Source organism: Kogia breviceps, chromosome 19, assembly GCF_026419965.1.
Source record: "Kogia breviceps isolate mKogBre1 chromosome 19, mKogBre1 haplotype 1, whole genome shotgun sequence".
NCBI lineage: Eukaryota > Metazoa > Chordata > Mammalia > Artiodactyla > Physeteridae > Kogia > Kogia breviceps.
The window spans coordinates 3,977,746-3,995,446 of NC_081328.1; the positions used below are offsets into that span (position 1 = coordinate 3,977,746).

The 17,701-nt window shown below is 44.4% G+C and overlaps 1 long non-coding RNA gene and 1 pseudogene across 1 annotated transcript in view; one reads left to right on the forward strand and one right to left on the reverse strand.

Annotated features, from left to right (window-relative positions):
- LOC131746817 (uncharacterized) overlaps positions 1-17,701 on the forward strand; it is a 420,909-nt gene that overhangs the window by 292,477 nt on the left and 110,731 nt on the right. The window lies entirely within an intron of this gene.
- LOC131746321 (uncharacterized protein C3orf38 homolog) lies at positions 5,055-10,698 on the reverse strand (annotated as a pseudogene).

Here is a 17,701-nt window from a genome sequence, read left to right on the forward strand (position 1 = left end):
CTCTGCGGCTCAGTTCATCTCAGTGTTCATTGCCAGGTGCTAGAGACACACAGATACACATGGAGAACTTAGAGAGGAGAAGCCTGGAAAGTACCCAGTGACAGTGCACGAGGGGGCGGGAGGAGTTTAAGAGAACTATGTGGGAATTCCGAGAAGGGTTTGGTTAACACAGTTTGGGGAAGGGGGGTGCTGACACCCAGCCAAGTGCTGAACGCTTTGTGTATGAAAGCGCGTTTTCTCCTTAAAGCATTCTCAGAGACAAACACAGTTAATTTCACAGATGGAGCTTAAATGACTGAAGACACATACTCAAAAGGGTCAGAGTTAGAAATTGGAACCTAAGTCTCTATTGAAGCAAAAATCCAAACCCTTGCTACTGTATCACATTGCTCCTCGGCATTTATGGAGCACCTGCTGTGTACCAGGTACCCTGCAAAGGATGTTATTACCTTATTTAATTCTCAAAGAACCCTTTGGAGACAGATATTATTTGTCCAGATTTCTGGTAAAAGGAGGCTTAAGTAACTTGCCCAGGGTCCCATAATAAGTAAGTGAAAGGGAGAGATTTGAACTCGGCGTTGTTGAGCTCCAAAACCTATGCCCCTTTTACTGCACTTTAATTTTTCCCTTTCTCTTTTTTTTCTATAATTTTTAAACGAAACATTCCCAGATTTGATCAGGAGTTTGATAATGCGTTGCCATCTTTGCAAATGAGCATATTCCTCATTGTCACTCCCAGACCTTTTCTTCTTATCTTAGGGACCAAATACTACCTCTCTGGTCCTGCACAGCTGCCGGATCACATCACTTCCTGTGGTGTAAGACTTCTAGGTCAGGTAGCGTGGCGGTGCTGTAACCGTTGCATGCCTATCCCATAAGTACCCCCTCCAGTCCAGAGTGACCACCTGTAATCCTTCCTTCCACCTGTGTCTGGCATCCCGTCAGTTAACAGATCCCTGACTTTCAAAGGCAGCTCTTCCCTTTCCATATACACTCTCAAGAGCAGGGAACTCCCTCAAATTCCATCTCTGGTTTAAATCTCACCTTTAACCTCGGGGCCCAGATCCCTGACTTCCTAAAGAGCAGCAGAGGAGATAAATCAGGATGAAATAGGACAGCATCCTAACTGAAATATGTAGAATGTATAATGGGGAGTATAAAGAATTAACTGGTTTAATGATTTTTCTGCTAAGATTATGGAAAGGTGACCAAGAATATACACCCTGTCATCCTGAGTGCAGGAAGAAGCTTCCGAGCCTTTTCTCGAAAGGCAGCACTTATTTGTCAAAGGAGACATTTTTCATACAAAATCCACGGCTTCTGCATAGCTGCTGCTTTCCTTTCGTTGTCTTCTGAGCCCTCTGTCGTTCTTGCGTTATGAGAACTCTCTCGTTGGCTGATGGCTCCCCCGCTAATAAGCTCTTTTTCTTTGTCCCCTCCCACCCAGAAGGTGCGGAGCAGCTGGGCGGCAGCAGACAGGTGGAAAGGAATGCAGGTCCGTCCAGGGACAGTCAGACGGGCCCTGCTCCTCAGACGGGGTGACCAGCTTGTCCCAGCTTGCCCGGGCGCTTGCGCAGTTTTAGAATTGAAGTCCCACTTCCTGGGAAGCCCCACAGTCTTGGACAAATCAGGGTGGTTGGTCACCCTATCTTTCTAAGATGAGAGTAAAAAGGGGTACGGGTGTAAAACTGCTGTAAAAAACTCAGAATTTTCCTAGAGTTTCTTTTCTTTGGAACTAAGGAGACTTTCTAGAGATGACAGTCCCCTGGCAGGTGTGTTGAAAGCACATTACTGAGCCCACCCCAGAGTTTCTGCTCGGGATGTCAGGGTAGAGCGGAGAACCTGCGTTCCCGGCAGGTTCCCAGGAGATGCTGATGATGCTGGTGCGGGGACCACACTTTGAGAAGCACCGCTTCCCAGTTTGTGGGCCTTCCCTCCAGGAGGTGCAGGATTCCTCCGACTGTGATCACACCGGAACCATCTTGCCACTAGGCCTGACCTTGTACGTGCCCATTGAGCCATTTTATTCTTGCTAAAGTCTTTATTGTGCAGACAGAGTGAGTGCCGGACCAGCGACGTGGCCACCGTTGATTAACGAGCCCCCTGCAGCCCTTGAGCCTTCGGGAGACCCTGGCATGCAGCTTTTGCCCTCAGAGCCCTGCATCGGGGGGAGAGAAATAAGAGGTCTCTTTAGAAAGCCCCCGGGGTGAAGGCTCGGAGGGCCTGGGCGAAGCTACAGATCACTGGAGAAAGACCAACCTGACCCTCTCCAAACCCACAACAAAACCTTTTCTTGAGTGATTAGCCCCAGAGAAAGGTGATTTGTTAAAGCCCTGGGTTCACTGCTTTTGTGTCCTGGGCCTAGGACATCTGGCAGGAGCCGGAGAGCCCCCTGGTAGCGGGCTGGAGCCCGCATTCTCATCCACTGGACTGTGCACCGTTGAAACGCTGGCCGCTCATTCTCATGCTAATCCGTGAGCTCGGAGAGCGGCCGTGAAACATTTGGTTCTGTTCTTACTCACTTGTAAAGAACGAATGCAACTTTTTTAAAAGGGAAGGGCAGAGCTGGGCTGAGAGAGGGGTGAAGGTGAAGGGGGAGAGAGAAAAGGAGGGGACGGGGGTGAACTCCAGAAAGAAAGAAAAGTTTACTTGAATGACTTTCTCTCTTGGTGGGCAAGGCGCCGCAGCTTATGCAAACTCCAGCCAAATCAATATAAGACAGGAAATGCAAATTAATATTAAAGTGGTGGGATACCTCCGACTTGCAAAGTGGACAATATTTATAGGATGCAAAGGCAGAAAGGCGTAGAAGGTTCTCCCCAGTAAGCTCCCGTGAGTCTTTTTCTCTCTGTCTTGTGCAAAAGCTTTATCTTCTGGGGCATGGAAACTTTATGCCAGCTCCTAAAGATGTGCTTGATAAACCGATGGCACACTTTATTTTGTAGTTAGCAACGCCATTGGAAAATTGGGGTAAGTTTAAGGGGAGGCCGGTAGTTGTTCAGAGGAATATATCTGTATTTCTATATGCATTTCCTTTTTTCTCTATTGATAGAAAAATACATATAGATTTATAGAGAGAGGGACAGATAAATAACTTCTAAAGCTGTCAGGCATTTAATACTGTTATTCCTATGTGGTTCATTTGCCTAAAGTGCCTATATTATTGATTACATTGTAAATCTGTTAATGACAGCATTGATTCAGTGGAATATCTAGATTTGTTTCCTACACTGTCATCAGGAAAATTCTTACGGAGGAAGACTTAGGATACATTTGCTGATGGCGGACTGTCCCTCTTGCCCGGGATTTGTGGCCTGTTTAATGCATGCCACAGACACCGGCTGACATCGGCCGAGCATGCCAACTCGAAATTGTTTACAACTGTCACCCAAATGTCCTCTCCGTGCCACCAGCTAGCATCACTCACTCTAACAGTTCTGCTGTGTCAATAGCCTCTATGTGCTAAGTGACCAGACTGCCACCTTCCACGTTTGCACCTTTCAAGAAGTCTCTGAAATGAGAGTAGTCCGGACTTCCTCAGTGGTGAGAATAACCCCTTCCCTCGGGGTAAATGCTTGTTATTCAAAGAACTTTCTGGGTCCTCTACTAGAGATCCTTATTTAGTAGTGAGGGCAGGCAGGGGCTCTAGCACACCGAACGAGGGTCCACGTGAGTCTGGCCAGCAGAAAACTCGGGGTCACATTGCCCAAAAGAGAGTGTTTGTGACAGTTTCGGTGTGAGCTGGGGTCTCCCATATAACCTGAGCTGCATGCCTTCTACGCCTTCTCCGGTGATGCGGACCACCTTTGCCGTCCAGCTGTTTCGGGGGCCGCCTTTGACCTTGAACACCTTGGCATGCTTGTTTCACTTTACTGCCATTACCTGGGGTCCTTGGCTTCTCGTCTCCTGGTGCCTGGTACTCGGGTCTCTCTCCTGTAGGTGGCTCCCCGTGTAGGAGGACGGGCACAGAGACACTGGGTGATTAAGTCCCTTCAGATTCTGCTCACCTCCAGGAGAGCAGCTTGGGATCCTGGCGAAACAGCTCTTTTTAGTTTTGCCACCCAGAGAGAGACCCTCGGAAGGGGCTAATTTGACCACAATGTGACACTGATGTCAGGGCCACCACCTCGTGACCGCCCTGTCCCTGCGTTGCCGTTCCTTCTGTCTCTAACGACCCTCTTTTCCGTACCCGTAAACTAGATGACACACACACATGCACACGCACACCCTTTCCAAAATTCTCAAACATATTTGTCAATAGCCCTACCTCTGGGTGACGTCCAGTTATTCCTCGTAGGCCTACTGGGCCCATCCAAGTTAGAGGCTGTGCTGAGGCACCTGTTCAGGTGACCCTAAGCCTCCATATATAGATAAAGAGGCCTCCTCTTTCCTGAACGCAAGGAAGATCTCAAAAAACGGTGTCGCAAACTGCACCGGCTACTGTGGGCAACTCGGCCAAGGTACCACGTGCCACACCTTAAAAAAGAGTCGTCATTTCTTCCCGGTTCATTTCATCAGCTGCGCACGTCTGTTGCCACCTCGCTGCTGTTACTCATGCCGTTCCCTTCGCCTGGAGGTTCTCTCCTTTCCTTCCACCTACCCAAACTCTAAGTGTTAAAGAAAGGAATCCTCTCCGCAGGCTTCTGATTCTTCCAGCCTTCAGTGAGCAACTTCTTTTCTGAATTTCTAATCCTGCGTGATCTTTTTTTTTTTTTTTTTTTTTACAACATTTGAAGTGGGATTTATTTGATAAATTGCATGAAGCTTTCAGAACATTTGCTGCAACTCAAGGAGAAGGATGCAGGTGTTCACATAATATGTTAACCTGTAGCCAAGAAAGACATTTCAGCTAAAATATGTCAATCCCCGAATCTGAAATCACTTAAACGTTACAGATGTAGTATTTGGAAGAATTTCTGTATACAGGATTTTTCAGACTGACATATAGTACTCAATGCTTCACGGGCTAGGTAAAATTAATTCTCTTTTGTTCAACAGTGCCTCCTTTCCACTAGATAAAGTTTGGTCTCCAGTCCCACTATCCAGTGGCTGCCTTACATTGAGTCGTACTTCACTGGACCACATAAAGTGTTACATTATAAGAGGCTTCTAGATCACTTGGTTCAAGTGTAATAGCTGGTTTCATTAATGTCCCAGGAGCAAGGGAACTCTCTCCAATAATTCTCAGGTTGATAAATTTGATTTTCCAAGTGTTCTCCACAAAAGGGCGGTGGATGAGTCCAAAAATCTGTTCAAAAATGCCCGAACACGTGTTCCCTCGGTGGACGGTCCCAGCAAACTCCAACCATAATGAGACCATGGGGAGGAGAAGTGCATTTCAGTCCATGGGAATTTAGGTTGGGACTGAGAAAAAGGTCTTCTTCATTCACTAGTGACAGCAGACGAAGTCTCACAATTTCTGCTCCACGGTAGCCTCTACCACACTTGGTTTCAGATGTGTTGTCACGGAGCCTCAGCTTGACGTCATGCCGGAAGTGCTGTGGACCCCATTCTCCTTGACGTGGCCCCAGAATTTACCATTCTGAGAATTAAGAAGTTCAAGGAACCAGTGACAGAATTCTTCACCTAATCGATGAAAATCCAACTTTTCAGCTTTTTTATCTTCTTTCTCCTGCTGTTCAAAGAGTCTAATGTCCTCTGTCTTAACTGGCTCTGGCATTTCCTTCGATTTCAGTTGTGACTGCTTTTTCTAGTAATCCTTTGCATGCTGAATAAGATGGTATTTTTCAGTAGCTGGAGGTATAATAACTCACTGTGTTGCCAAGTACTTAAATATGATTTTTCAGTGGACTTTTTTTTTCTTTTTTTTTTTTTTCGGTACGCGGTTGCGGAGCACAGGCTCCGGACGCGCAGGCGCAGTGGCCACGGCTCACGGGCCCAGCCGCTCCGCGGCACGTGGGATCTTCCCGGACCGGGGCACGAACCCGCGTCCCCCGCATCGGCAGGCGGCCTCTCAACCACTGCGCCGCCAGGGAAGCCCCTCAGTGGACTTTTTTACGCCTCAGAGGTTCTCCTGCGCTTTGACTGCACGCGGATAGTGCACGAACGGCATCTTGGGGGTCCCCAGGCCGTACGAGGCGGTTGGTGATGGTGTCGCGTAGGGCCGTGGTCTCGTCGTTGTCCAATAGGCCGAGCAGGTCACGACAGCCCTCCATCTCCGAGTAGCTGGGCCCCGACTTCTCGACCCCCAGAAAGCGGGGGAGAGGACGCCAATAACGTCACCCCCTTAGGCCCACCAGGCTGGCACCATGGCAACAGATACCCTAATCCTGTGTGATCTTTACTGCACAATTTGCATTTGACTGCATATCGTTTGTATCATTAAATGTCATTTCAACTATACATTTTCATTAGATCCATGAACATTATAAATTCCATTTTGGCATTCCTTTGGCCAAATTCTATTTCTTTGATGGGCACTTATTTTCTTCCGTTTATTGTTAATGAGCTTTTCAAGTGCCTGCCTTCTGTTCTGACTAGATGGTCAGTTAGTATATCAGTCGGAAAAGACCTACTGAACACCCACCACGTGCTGGGGAAATGTGTTCAAGGCAGATTTATTTTCACTGTCATGGAGCTCACAATCTTCCAGTTTTCTCCAGTAAGAAGCCACTGTTTCCTCAAAGAGAATGACATGTTTTAAAGTCCTTTATTCCTGCTGTGGAGATACCCTTGAAAACAAGATACAAAGCACCCATCCCATAAGTTTGGCCTCAAGATGTTCCCATTGTCATGTCTAAAAGTAAGTAAAAGGGAATAATAGCAATTACATATTTACCATTTTTTGAGCACTTCCTATGAGTCAGGCCCTCTATAAAGCCTTTTATAGGTACTAACTCATTTACTGCTCACATCAACTCAATCATGATAGACAGTCACATTACTGTTATCTTCATGACACAGAAAAGGAAACTGAAGCCAGGAGAGATTAGGTCACTTGTCCAAGATCAGGCAGCTGACAGATGGTGGAGTCAGGGTTAAACCCAGATATTTCAACTCCAGAACTCGGCACAATATAAATGTTAGTTACTCTTTCTTATAATCCCTCAGTCCCTCGTCTGTAAAATGGGGATGTTAGGTTTGATCTGATGTATCCCAGTTTATTTCTGTAACGGGTATTTGATCAGAAATTCATCTGTTTATAAATTCCAAGGATCTTTTAATGATAAATTTTACTGAATTAAGAGTGTCTACACTTAGTGGTTGAGTATTAGATGTGACTCCACCGTGATTCAAATGTACATGAAGGTATGATTTATACCTATTTTCCTTCTGTCAGCAATCCTTCATTATGTCAGTTTGGTGATGTAAATTTAATGAAGTTAAACTGCAGCTGCTCAAAATTGTGTGACTAATGACATTGCACTTCAGTTATAATTGGTACTCGATCCAAGGATGCTAGAGGTACACCTGGCAAGGTTAGTTCTACAAAAGGACCAGCGGGGCTGGTGGCAAATGCTTGCTATTCTGTGAAGTCATGTGTGTTGGCCAAATTGATAGAGAACATGTGCTAACAAGCCTTCCGGGGCACGCGGTTGGCCCCCAGGTCAGTGCAGGTGCAGTGGGGTGGAAAGATCACAGCCAGGCAGGTCTGCAGTGCATCCCTACTGACACCTGTTCAGCTTTCTGAGCCTGGCCCAGCATCTGAGAGCCTGTAGGAGAGCTGTAAGGTTTAGACTTGATACAGATAAAGCATCTAGCCTAAAGCTAGTATTTTGGACTTGCCAGCCTCTATGATCATATGAGCCAATTCCAATAAATAAATAAATTAAATATATGGAGAGAGATGCATGTAGAGATGCATGTATGTATATGTATATTGGGTTGTGATCAAAAATGTATTTTTTACTCTAGGTCAAGGTCAAAAACAGTTTCAAAAGTACTGCCTTAGGTCTTATCATGACCAATAATTGCACTGTCTCCAAAAGCCTTGTAACATCACATCTTATTTCTCTAGTCACTCACCTCAGATCCACTGGTTTGACCATTTCTCACTGATACACACTCACACCTTCCCTTTTCTTCCACTCAGCTTAGGTTCTATGGTTTTCATACAATCCCTCCCTTAACTCCCTTTTCTTCTTTGACTTCAGAGTATTTGTTCGACGCACTCCACCTTGCTTCGTCCCTAATCTTGATGTATTTCAGCCTGGACCCAGGCAACAAACTGCACATGACTCAAGAAACTACAACTGTGCTGATTTGTGGTACTTTAAGCTCATGGCCAGAAGTGCCAAGTGGGCTGCTGTGCTACGTTTCTGGATAAATTCACTCTCCTGCTCTTAGACAGTACAGTTTCACACCCTTGTGTTTGTTTTCAATCTCAGGCAAACTCTATCCACAAGGAGGCAAAGACACCTGTTTTCATTTTGTTATGTAGCTAAAGATTCCGTGATAAAGAGTGTATTTTTTTGCCTAAGACTTAGTAAGAGTCTCATGAAAGGTTTTAATTAACTGGGTTTGGGTCATTGGTCTGGTTGTGAACAGATCACTATGGCCAAGTTCTGGCTTTTGTGCCCACGCCTGTAAGTCAGGCTGGGTCCACGCTCCCCGGGCCACGTGGGCCAAGAGTGAGGGAGTGCTCACTCCCCAAAGAGATGTTTTGGCTCGCCCATGTAAAGTGAGACAGAGTGTTCCTACCTTGTATGTGAGGTTCATAACACAATGCCCAACCCATAGCAAGTAAGCATTAGCTCGATACAAACAGCACATGGAAAAGCTTTGGGATGTAGACAAAGTTCTACTTAGATAAAATCTATAACCCTAAAAACTTCCATCACTGAACAACAAAAAGATGAAAATAAATAAAATATGATCTCTATTCTTGCTCAAGATTCTAGAACAGAACAACAAAATCCATCTAAGGAAAGAAGAAAAAAGGAAATAATAAACTTACAAGCAAAAATCAATGAATCAGAAAATAGAAAGTGGTAGTTTTACTTCTTAGTTTTTTGTTTTTGAACAAAATGTACATAACTCTGGCAAGCTTAATTAAAAAAATAAAGGGGAGGCCAAAACACAAGTGTACTAAATAAGAATTAGAATCATGAAGTAAACAGCTATAATATTTTAAAAATTATAATTGAATACTGTACACAGTTTGAACACTGATGAATAGAATGATTTTAGCATGTTTTATGTTTATTAAGCAAATATTATACAAGTGAAGCACGAGCATATTGTCATGGAAAGAAATCAAACAATTAAGTACAGCAAAACCAAGAAGTCCCCTTTTCCATATCTCCTGGGCTCCTCTTCTTAAAGATAACCGCCGTCAAGAGTCCAGTGTTCGTCGTTTCCCCCGCTGAGGCCTGTACATATGTGTGTGTTTATGTCTTCGGTGTCATATGGGAAAATCTGCATGTGAGATAATATTATCCGTGCTGCTCTGGAACTTCCTTTTTCACTTAAGCAAATGAGTTGATGGTAAATCTAGTGTTGACATGTGGATCTACCTCATCCAATTTTACAGCTTCCGCGTGTCCCTTGAGAAGGTAGCCTTTTAAATTACTTAACCACGTCTCTGTTGATGGACATTTAGGATGTTAGCAACTTTGCTGTTATCAACAACATGGAAATTGAGCATCTCTGCATCTTTGGGCATTCGTGCAAGTATTTCTTTAGCATAAATTCCTGGAAGGATTTATCATGTCTAGTTTGATAGAGGGTGGCAACTCACCTTCCTAAAAGTCAGCACCAATATACTTTTCACATTTACTCTTTTAGTTTTTTTTTTTTTTTTTGCTCATTCTTAAAAATCTTTTCTATCAGCAGTGTTTTTACTCTGGCAATTGGATGAGGCCACCCAGCAATATAGCTCATGCTTTCACTGCTCCCCAGCAGTAATCTCTATTATTTATTGATCAGAAGAGTCAAAAGATAAAGCTCCCTCCTCAGTTTTCATCTCTCCAGACTTGGGAATGTTAGTAAAATTTCAGGTTTATGTCTCTTCACCAGAATGGTTTCTAGGGATTGAAACAGACATAGGAGCAGAATCGAGTTTATCCCCAGCTCTGCTCAAATTGAATTAGGTCTCCTCTCTTTTTCTTTCCTTCCTCCCTCCCTCCCTTCCTTCCTTCTTTCCTGATACATTTTGTAATGGGAGAGAGGTAGCTCGTTTCTTAATTTTTACTCATTTCTTTAGGTATTGGCAAAGAGATTTTCTGGGAAGAAATTTCAATCTTAAGGCAGAAGTCGAGTTGATTCTTTTCTGTGAATGCAATGGTCTCTTGATCATCACTGACAATATTAACTTTACTTATTGAAAAGTGTTTTTCCTTCTTCTTTTTGTAATTTTACCTGTGGATATTGTTCTTTCTTTTAATGCAGTTAAGTATTGATCTTTCCTGGTGGTTCAAAGGAGGTTATTAATCAAATGTTATTACTGATGTTTGACTATTTTGTAACCTACAAAAACAGTGAATTCATATTTTGCAAGGCTCGTAAGACCCTCTGTTTCTCTGCCTGTGCTTTTCTATGTAGTTTGGTCACTGATAGGGTTACCGGGTGGGGTGGGCTGGCCCCTTGTGAACCAGAGCCTCTGAGGGCTTCCCACTGATGGGCCACACCGCTAGTGGGGGGGGGGGGACAGAGGGAGGAGGTTGAGCACTGCTTCCCATTTCATCGCCCTGAGGAGCTACTCCTCCGCTTTGCACACCCACCTGTCGACTGGGGCATTGTCCGGCTTCCCCAACCCCTGCCCGGGGCCGTGCAGGTGGAGCTTCCCCTGCCGCTCCGCATCGCTCCCATTACCGCCTGAACCGTCTCCTGCCAACCACCGCACCCCCCAGCCGCTCCCCCCCGCCCACCGCCGCCCCCCTGCCCCCGGTGGAAAGCTTATCTTCCACAAAACCGGTCCCTGGCGGCAAAAAGGTTGGGGACTGCTGCCGTACAGCACGTTGGGTAGTACTTGGCTCCCTGTATCTGCTCTGTTCTTCTGTCTCGCTTTCATGCATTCTGCAACATGTCTGGTCTGCTTGTTACACTTGTGACACTTTTCCCTTTATTTTCCTCCCCATAAGGTAATGGGCGTGCTCACTTTACTATATTGATCTCAATTCTCATGAATGAGTTCAAGGAATAATTACTGACTCAAGGAATGTTAGAAAATCTGAATATGACAACCATGATGTTTTAAAATTGTCCATGGATGTCCTTCCTCATTAGGGCTCCAGATCTGAATTGCTCTGTGGGTAATTTTTCTATTACTCTCATATAAATTATTTACACTCTTGCAGAGCCCGGAGAAAGTGTAGAATTTCTCGTGTCCCTTTAGAAAGCCAGCTTAATCATAATAAAAACACCTGACCAAAATGGAATACAATAAAAGTTTAGCCTTTTGAATGAATACAGATACAAGCATCCCAAATAAAATCTTAGCAAAACACATGCAATGGCAAAATAAAATAATAATAACAATACAACATCACCAAGGAGGTGAATATGAGTACACTTCAACATTAACACAAATTGATGTAACATAAAATATTACATCACAGAAAACAAACCAAAAAGAACAGGTATCTCAGTATCTGTAAAAGGCCTTAAACAAAATCTCATTTATAATTAAAGTGTATTTTTATATTAGAAATGAAGTTAGCTAATTCTTTAATAAGATGAAGACTCCATAGTTGGAAAAAAGAACAAACGTCATACTTAAAGGTCAAATACAGAATTTTTCCATAAACAGCATAAACAGAAGAAGGACACCTGATATTTTATCATCATTTTTGCATTATTTTTATAGTTCTAGCCAATGCAGTGTGGCAAGAAAAAATGAATGAGTTAGACTTTTTGGAAAGAGGATTTAAAATTTTTGTCAACCAGAGATTAAATAATTGTCTAACTGAAAAACATTGAAACTAGTAAGAGTATCCATTATGGGTGCCAGTTATTGACTATATGTGGAAAAGGTAATAACTTGCTTATATATCATGGAAAAATCATGAAATATATCTTGCGGAAAGATTCATTTACAGAACAATCCCACATTTAACTCATACAGGAACAACCATAACAAAAGATGCAGGAATTTTATGAAGACAATGAAAAATTCTTCCTGTGGTCATGCAATATAACTCAATAGAACAGAATAATGGTGATGATATAGAATAAGGCATACCATGTTCTTGGAAGGGACTGTATTGTATTATATATACCTGAATTTCCCCTCAAGAAATCAGTAAATGAAATTAAAGTCCAGTAAGAAATATAAATAGCATATTTTTTGGGGGTAATTGATCTAATAAACTTAAATTTCTAGGAAAATAAAGGTGTGAGAATAGTCAAGACACTTTGGAATGGTAGTTCAGGGTTTGGAGTCTTAAAGTGATAGTACATAGTAAGTACTGTAATGATAGTGTGGTCCTGAAAGTTACAGATGAATAGAACAAAATAAAATGTCCCAGGACAGATTCAAGTACGTATCATGCTAAATATAAGAGAAACGTGTCATTTCAAGTCAGTAAGGAAAGAATAGGTATTAGGAAAACTAGTTCATCATTTGGGGGGTGGGGGGGAAACGTTGAATGGTTACCTTACAACACATAGAGGAATTGTTTAGGTAAGAAACGTACTCAGAATATCCCTTTCTTGGTAACTTTCCCTGGTCTCATTCATAATCTCTTGAGATGTTTAGTACACTGGATTGAATTCCCCTGTTTTTAAAGGAAAAAAAAGGATACCTAATCATATACAAAGAAGGAACTGTTTTTTAAAATCAATGTATATCCATGTCTAAAAATGTTATTTTTTTCCTGGGCAAATGGGTCTATAAAAATCACATTCCTATATAGTCTGGGATTTGAATTATTCCAAATCCTTGAAAAGAGCGAGAGCCGTGTCAGAGGCTAAGCTGTAAAAAGCTCAGAGGTGAGCTTGGGCTTTTAGTGTTTAATTAGTGAAGATAAGCATTATCTTTGCAGCCCCAGCTAACATTATGCCAGCAGCTGAAGGACAGAATGCTAAAGAGAAGGGGAGATCAGATGGATCAAGCGACCAGGTCGATACGCAGAGAAGTAGCAGCAGTAACGAGTCTTGCACTCAGTTGCTTAATAACATGTCTGGAAAAGCTATATGGTTGTGTAGAAATACTAATCAGAACAAAAGCGGGAACTAAAAACGTTTGTTGAAAGAGCTGCCGTGCATGGGTGTGTCGAGGCATGCCTTATATGTTCTGATGAGTTAACTAAGCCGAGGGGTCTCTCCCTACTTCAGAGAGTATAGTGAGCACAAAAATCTCAAACTGGAAATCAGGTGTGCACAGAGTACCTGTCTCATGCTTCTGAAAGCGGGACTGGATTTCCATTTTTAGCGCCTGTTTTTCGCAATGGCAGAGTGTAACGTCGGTGCATTCTGGGGGCCCTCGGGGTCTCCCGCTCCCTCCCCCGCCCCCACCCCTTCTGCTCCCATTCCGTGTCTCTTGTTTGCTCTTAGACATGCCGGGACATCATAGGGAGCCTGGGTTGGGGCCGTTGTTACCCATCCACTGGGCATCCGATGAGCTGTTCTTCGTCCTCCCCGTCCTGGGTCACCAGCCCCCGCCGATCACAGTTGCGTCCCGCCTTGTTCCTGAGCCCCAGGCTTCTCCAGACCCCGCTCCCTCTCTCAGCTGATTGACTCTTCTTCCGTGCCTCTGGAGTTTAGAGGGGCCCCTAGGCAGCTGTTGCCGGTGCTTTCTAAGGAATCCAGGGCCCTTCTCTTCTGCTCTCAAGCTGCTCTGAGGTGGGGTGTCTCTTGGTAGCTTGCTGCTTCCCTGGGTCCCCCCTGGGGACCGAGGCCCAAGGCTCCTTTGCTCTCAGATTCCCTGGGCTCATCTAGGGGGTCGATGTCTCTCCTCCAGCTCCTGCCTTGGGAGGGGGACAGGTAGGAAGCAGCGGACTGTCGCTCTCCTGCTTTCCCTCTGACTCATCCCCCCTTCTCCCGTGCCATGAGGCAAGTTTAACAACCTCCTGCAGAGGTGGGGCGCCAAGGAAGCTCACTCTGACTCTCCTTACCCTTCAGGTCTGTTACTTATGCCCACATCCTTCTAAAGGTCGTCTAAAAGATCAACTCCATTTTGATCTACTCCCGTAAAAAATCTGTGCTGTCTTTTGAGTAAAAGAAACGCCAATATTGTAATAAACCAAAGAAACATCATGGACTCAGCACCCTCTACTCTCAGAGGAGAAACTGAGAGTAAATAAAAAGTGACCGTATAGCCCTCCTTGAGTCAACGTTTGGCTCTCTATTATTTATTTAAATAGGTCCTGCTTTTAACTAACAGTTCTTATTTCTCCTTGCGTGACTTACATTGTAGCCTGGAGGTGTTGAGAGCCTGCGCGGTCAGTCTACTGAAAATGTCCCTCCATCCTTTAGCTCGTTCACTTCTTCATAAGGTGTATTTCAAACCCTGCACCCATTTCTTTCCTCTGTCACAGAATCAGAAAGAATTGACTCAGGACAGGAGCAAGACGCATGAGAATATCTCTGTGTAATTATCAAGCTTTCCAATGATTTTGGGCCAAATCAATAATTCATGAAAATTACCATTTGTCAAGACCTTAGTTAAAGCCCTATCCCTCGGGGGAGGTGGGTCCCGGGGAGAAAGAACAGAACAAAGAAAAGTCCAGATACTTGGTGAAATGTCTCCCACCTGGTCTCAAAGTAAACCAAACCCTCACTGTTTGTAGTTGAGGCCCCTGTACGTTCAGAAAACATTTGTCCTTTGAGGTTTCTGACAACAGCAAGCCTTTGTAAAGTTTAGGATTACATTTCTCGATACGTGTTCCTGAGAACAAGGAATATTACTGGATAGGGCATGGGTAATGGGAGTCCGTGGTCCAAAAGCCTTGGAAAACATTGGATTAAGCAAAATTTAACTGGTATCTTTACTGAAAAGTCATTTCAGAGACTGTAACATGCTAATGTTTATCAGGAATGCTCAAGAGAGGGTAGTCTTTCAAAATTTATTCTGTCACAGAATACTTTGCTATGGAACATTTCCCAGGATTAGGGCGATATCTGGGGAAAGTCTGGCCTCTTCCAGCATTAGAAATGGCAAGAAAAGACTTGAGCATCCACTCAGAGTAAGACCTAGTAGGAGCAGCTCCAGCACCCAGCACAATGTCTGGCCTTCAGGGGCTATCACTAGTCTCTCCCTCATCACCCTTTCTCGTCCAAACTCCAAAGACTAATATTGGTCGCTAACGGTGGTAAGAACACTTTTTAATATTGTCTTGTAATAATGTTGGTTATTTTGTTTCTCGGTCTGGAACTACCACCATGCTCATCTCCATCTGCAAAACTCTTACTCCGTCTTCTACAAGGTCCTTCTTAAATTGCACTTACTTGGGGAATTCGTGGTGATCTTTCTATTACATTGCAACTCTTAATGACTGACAGGATAGCCATAAATACATGTTAATCAACATGTCACCTGAGGTTGAGAAAACCATCCTGCCCCCCACATGAGGGGAGTGAGGGTCATAGTGGTCAAAATCGTCCCTGGGACCTCTTGTCAAGTCTGCTTCGTCCTTTGGCGAGAACGGTCTTGGTGTCCAACGCTGTATCTTCAGTGCTGATAGTGACTTGATCCACCTTCAACTCCCACTTGGCCATTTGACGGCTACCAGCTCAGCTCCGTTTCTCCAGTCCTACTCGCAGGTCCCCAAGTCAGTTTAGAGCATTCACCAGCATGCCCAGCTGCAAAGATAGATGAAAAAACCGACTAGCAAACACACACCAGGCCAACTGGAGAAGGACCCACTCAGTGGCGATACTTGGAATGGCTTCTGAGTTTTCTTTCATCTGCGACATCTGCCCTATCATAGATTTTATGTTTCTTTGTAAGATATTTTACATTTTCTCTATTTGTACCCTCTGCTAACGTTACAGTTTGGGATTTTATGATTTCATGGCTTACATCTAACTCTGGACTCTCCACTGGGTTGTCTACGTCCAAGCTTTTCTAACCAATCCAGCATTCAGCTCGCAGAGTAATTTTCTAAAATGTGACCTTCACTGTTCCTGGACCGAGCACGAGAAATCAGCCACTTGAATTTGAAGTCTGAAGATCGCAGACCCTAACATTTTTGTCCCTTAAGTTAAAAGCGAGAGCACTGAAACACTTCCTTAGGGCTGAAATAGGTATAAATGAAGATTTGGTCACCGGGCATTACTCAGCATTTATTGTCTGTGTCTTGCAGCAGACACCTTAGTGCTTACTCCTTGTGACCTAAAATATCATGTCCCCCACCCCAGTCAGTTCCTAAAGACCCATGTTGAAATCCAGCACCTCCACCAAATCTCCCTCCTTATTTCTAGCTAATTATCAAGACTCCTGCTTTCTTCTCTAGTCTTGTTTTTGTGCTGATTCCAGTCCCCCCATTGCCTTCCCCAGGCCGGCCCACACTTGGTTCACACCGAAACACAAGCGGTTTACACTGCACTGTGCTCCCTCACGTCTCTTGGCTTCTATGTGGTGCTCTCTCAGACTCGGACGCCCAGCCCCCAATCCTCTAGGTTCATTAGTTCACCAACAGATCTTCACCAGGCATCTTCTTGCGCCAGGTGGTATGCTAGATGTTCCAGGTGTGCTACTGAGGAGTGGTCCCGGCTCCTTGGAGTACTCAGGCTCTTAAACGGGGAAACACAGACCTGACCAGACACCTGCGCCGTTGCAAACGCTCATCAAGTCTGTAAGGAAACTGCCGGGAACTTTGACACTCTGCGCCAGGAGACGTGATCAGACCAGGGACCGGGGATGCAGAGGGAAGGCATTCTTAAAGATGTTTACAGCTGACATCTGAGGGATGAAGAGGGTGTACATTCTAGGTCCAAACGCCATGTGCTTTGGGACAGAAAGGGACAGGGCGCCCCCAGGAGCTGGACGTGCATCTGGTGAGCGGGCAGCACACCCGCGTGCAGTTGAACACAGTGCGACTTTGCATTCGGAAGAGTGTGTGTACGTTTTGTTTCATTACGATCATAAGCTCCTAAAACAAGGAATGGGGCAGTGGAGCGCCATAGCGTTGTTCCCGAGATATGTCGGCCTTCTGGGGGAAGGGTGGGGGTATGAAAGGTCCAGTGAAGCACCCACGATTCTTTGAGGAGAACCGTTCACGAATCCACGCACGTCAACACCAGACACTCCTCTCACCAAAAACAGCGTTCTCATTCGTGCCGTCCAACGTGGGAGCCACTAGCTCTTGTGGTCACTGGACATTTGACATGTGGCTCGTCCCTATAAAGCACTGCTGAAAGTGTAAAACACATACTGGATTTTGAAGACTTGGTATGAAAAGAAAGCACATAAATGACCTCAACTTTTATATTGACTACATGGTAAAATCACATTTTTAGGTATGTTGGCTATATTAGTAAAATTAATTTCACCTGCTTCTTTTTACCGTTTTTAAGGTGGCTACTAGACATTTTAAATGACCTATGAGGCTTGTGTTCATGGCTTATATTTTATTTCTAATGTACAGAGCTGCCCTAGAGCTAGATATGGTGTGAGTGGTCCTTAGAACCCTGTCTCCTACATAGTGTGGGTGTTTAATACCCACATAAAGGAAATACCTGTGCTGGGAATGTGAAAGCAAAACGCATGATACCCTACCATGTTGGAGCTAGAAGGGAACTTGGCGACCACTATTTTCCAGATGGGAAAACCTAAGCATGTTTGTAAACATTTATGGGA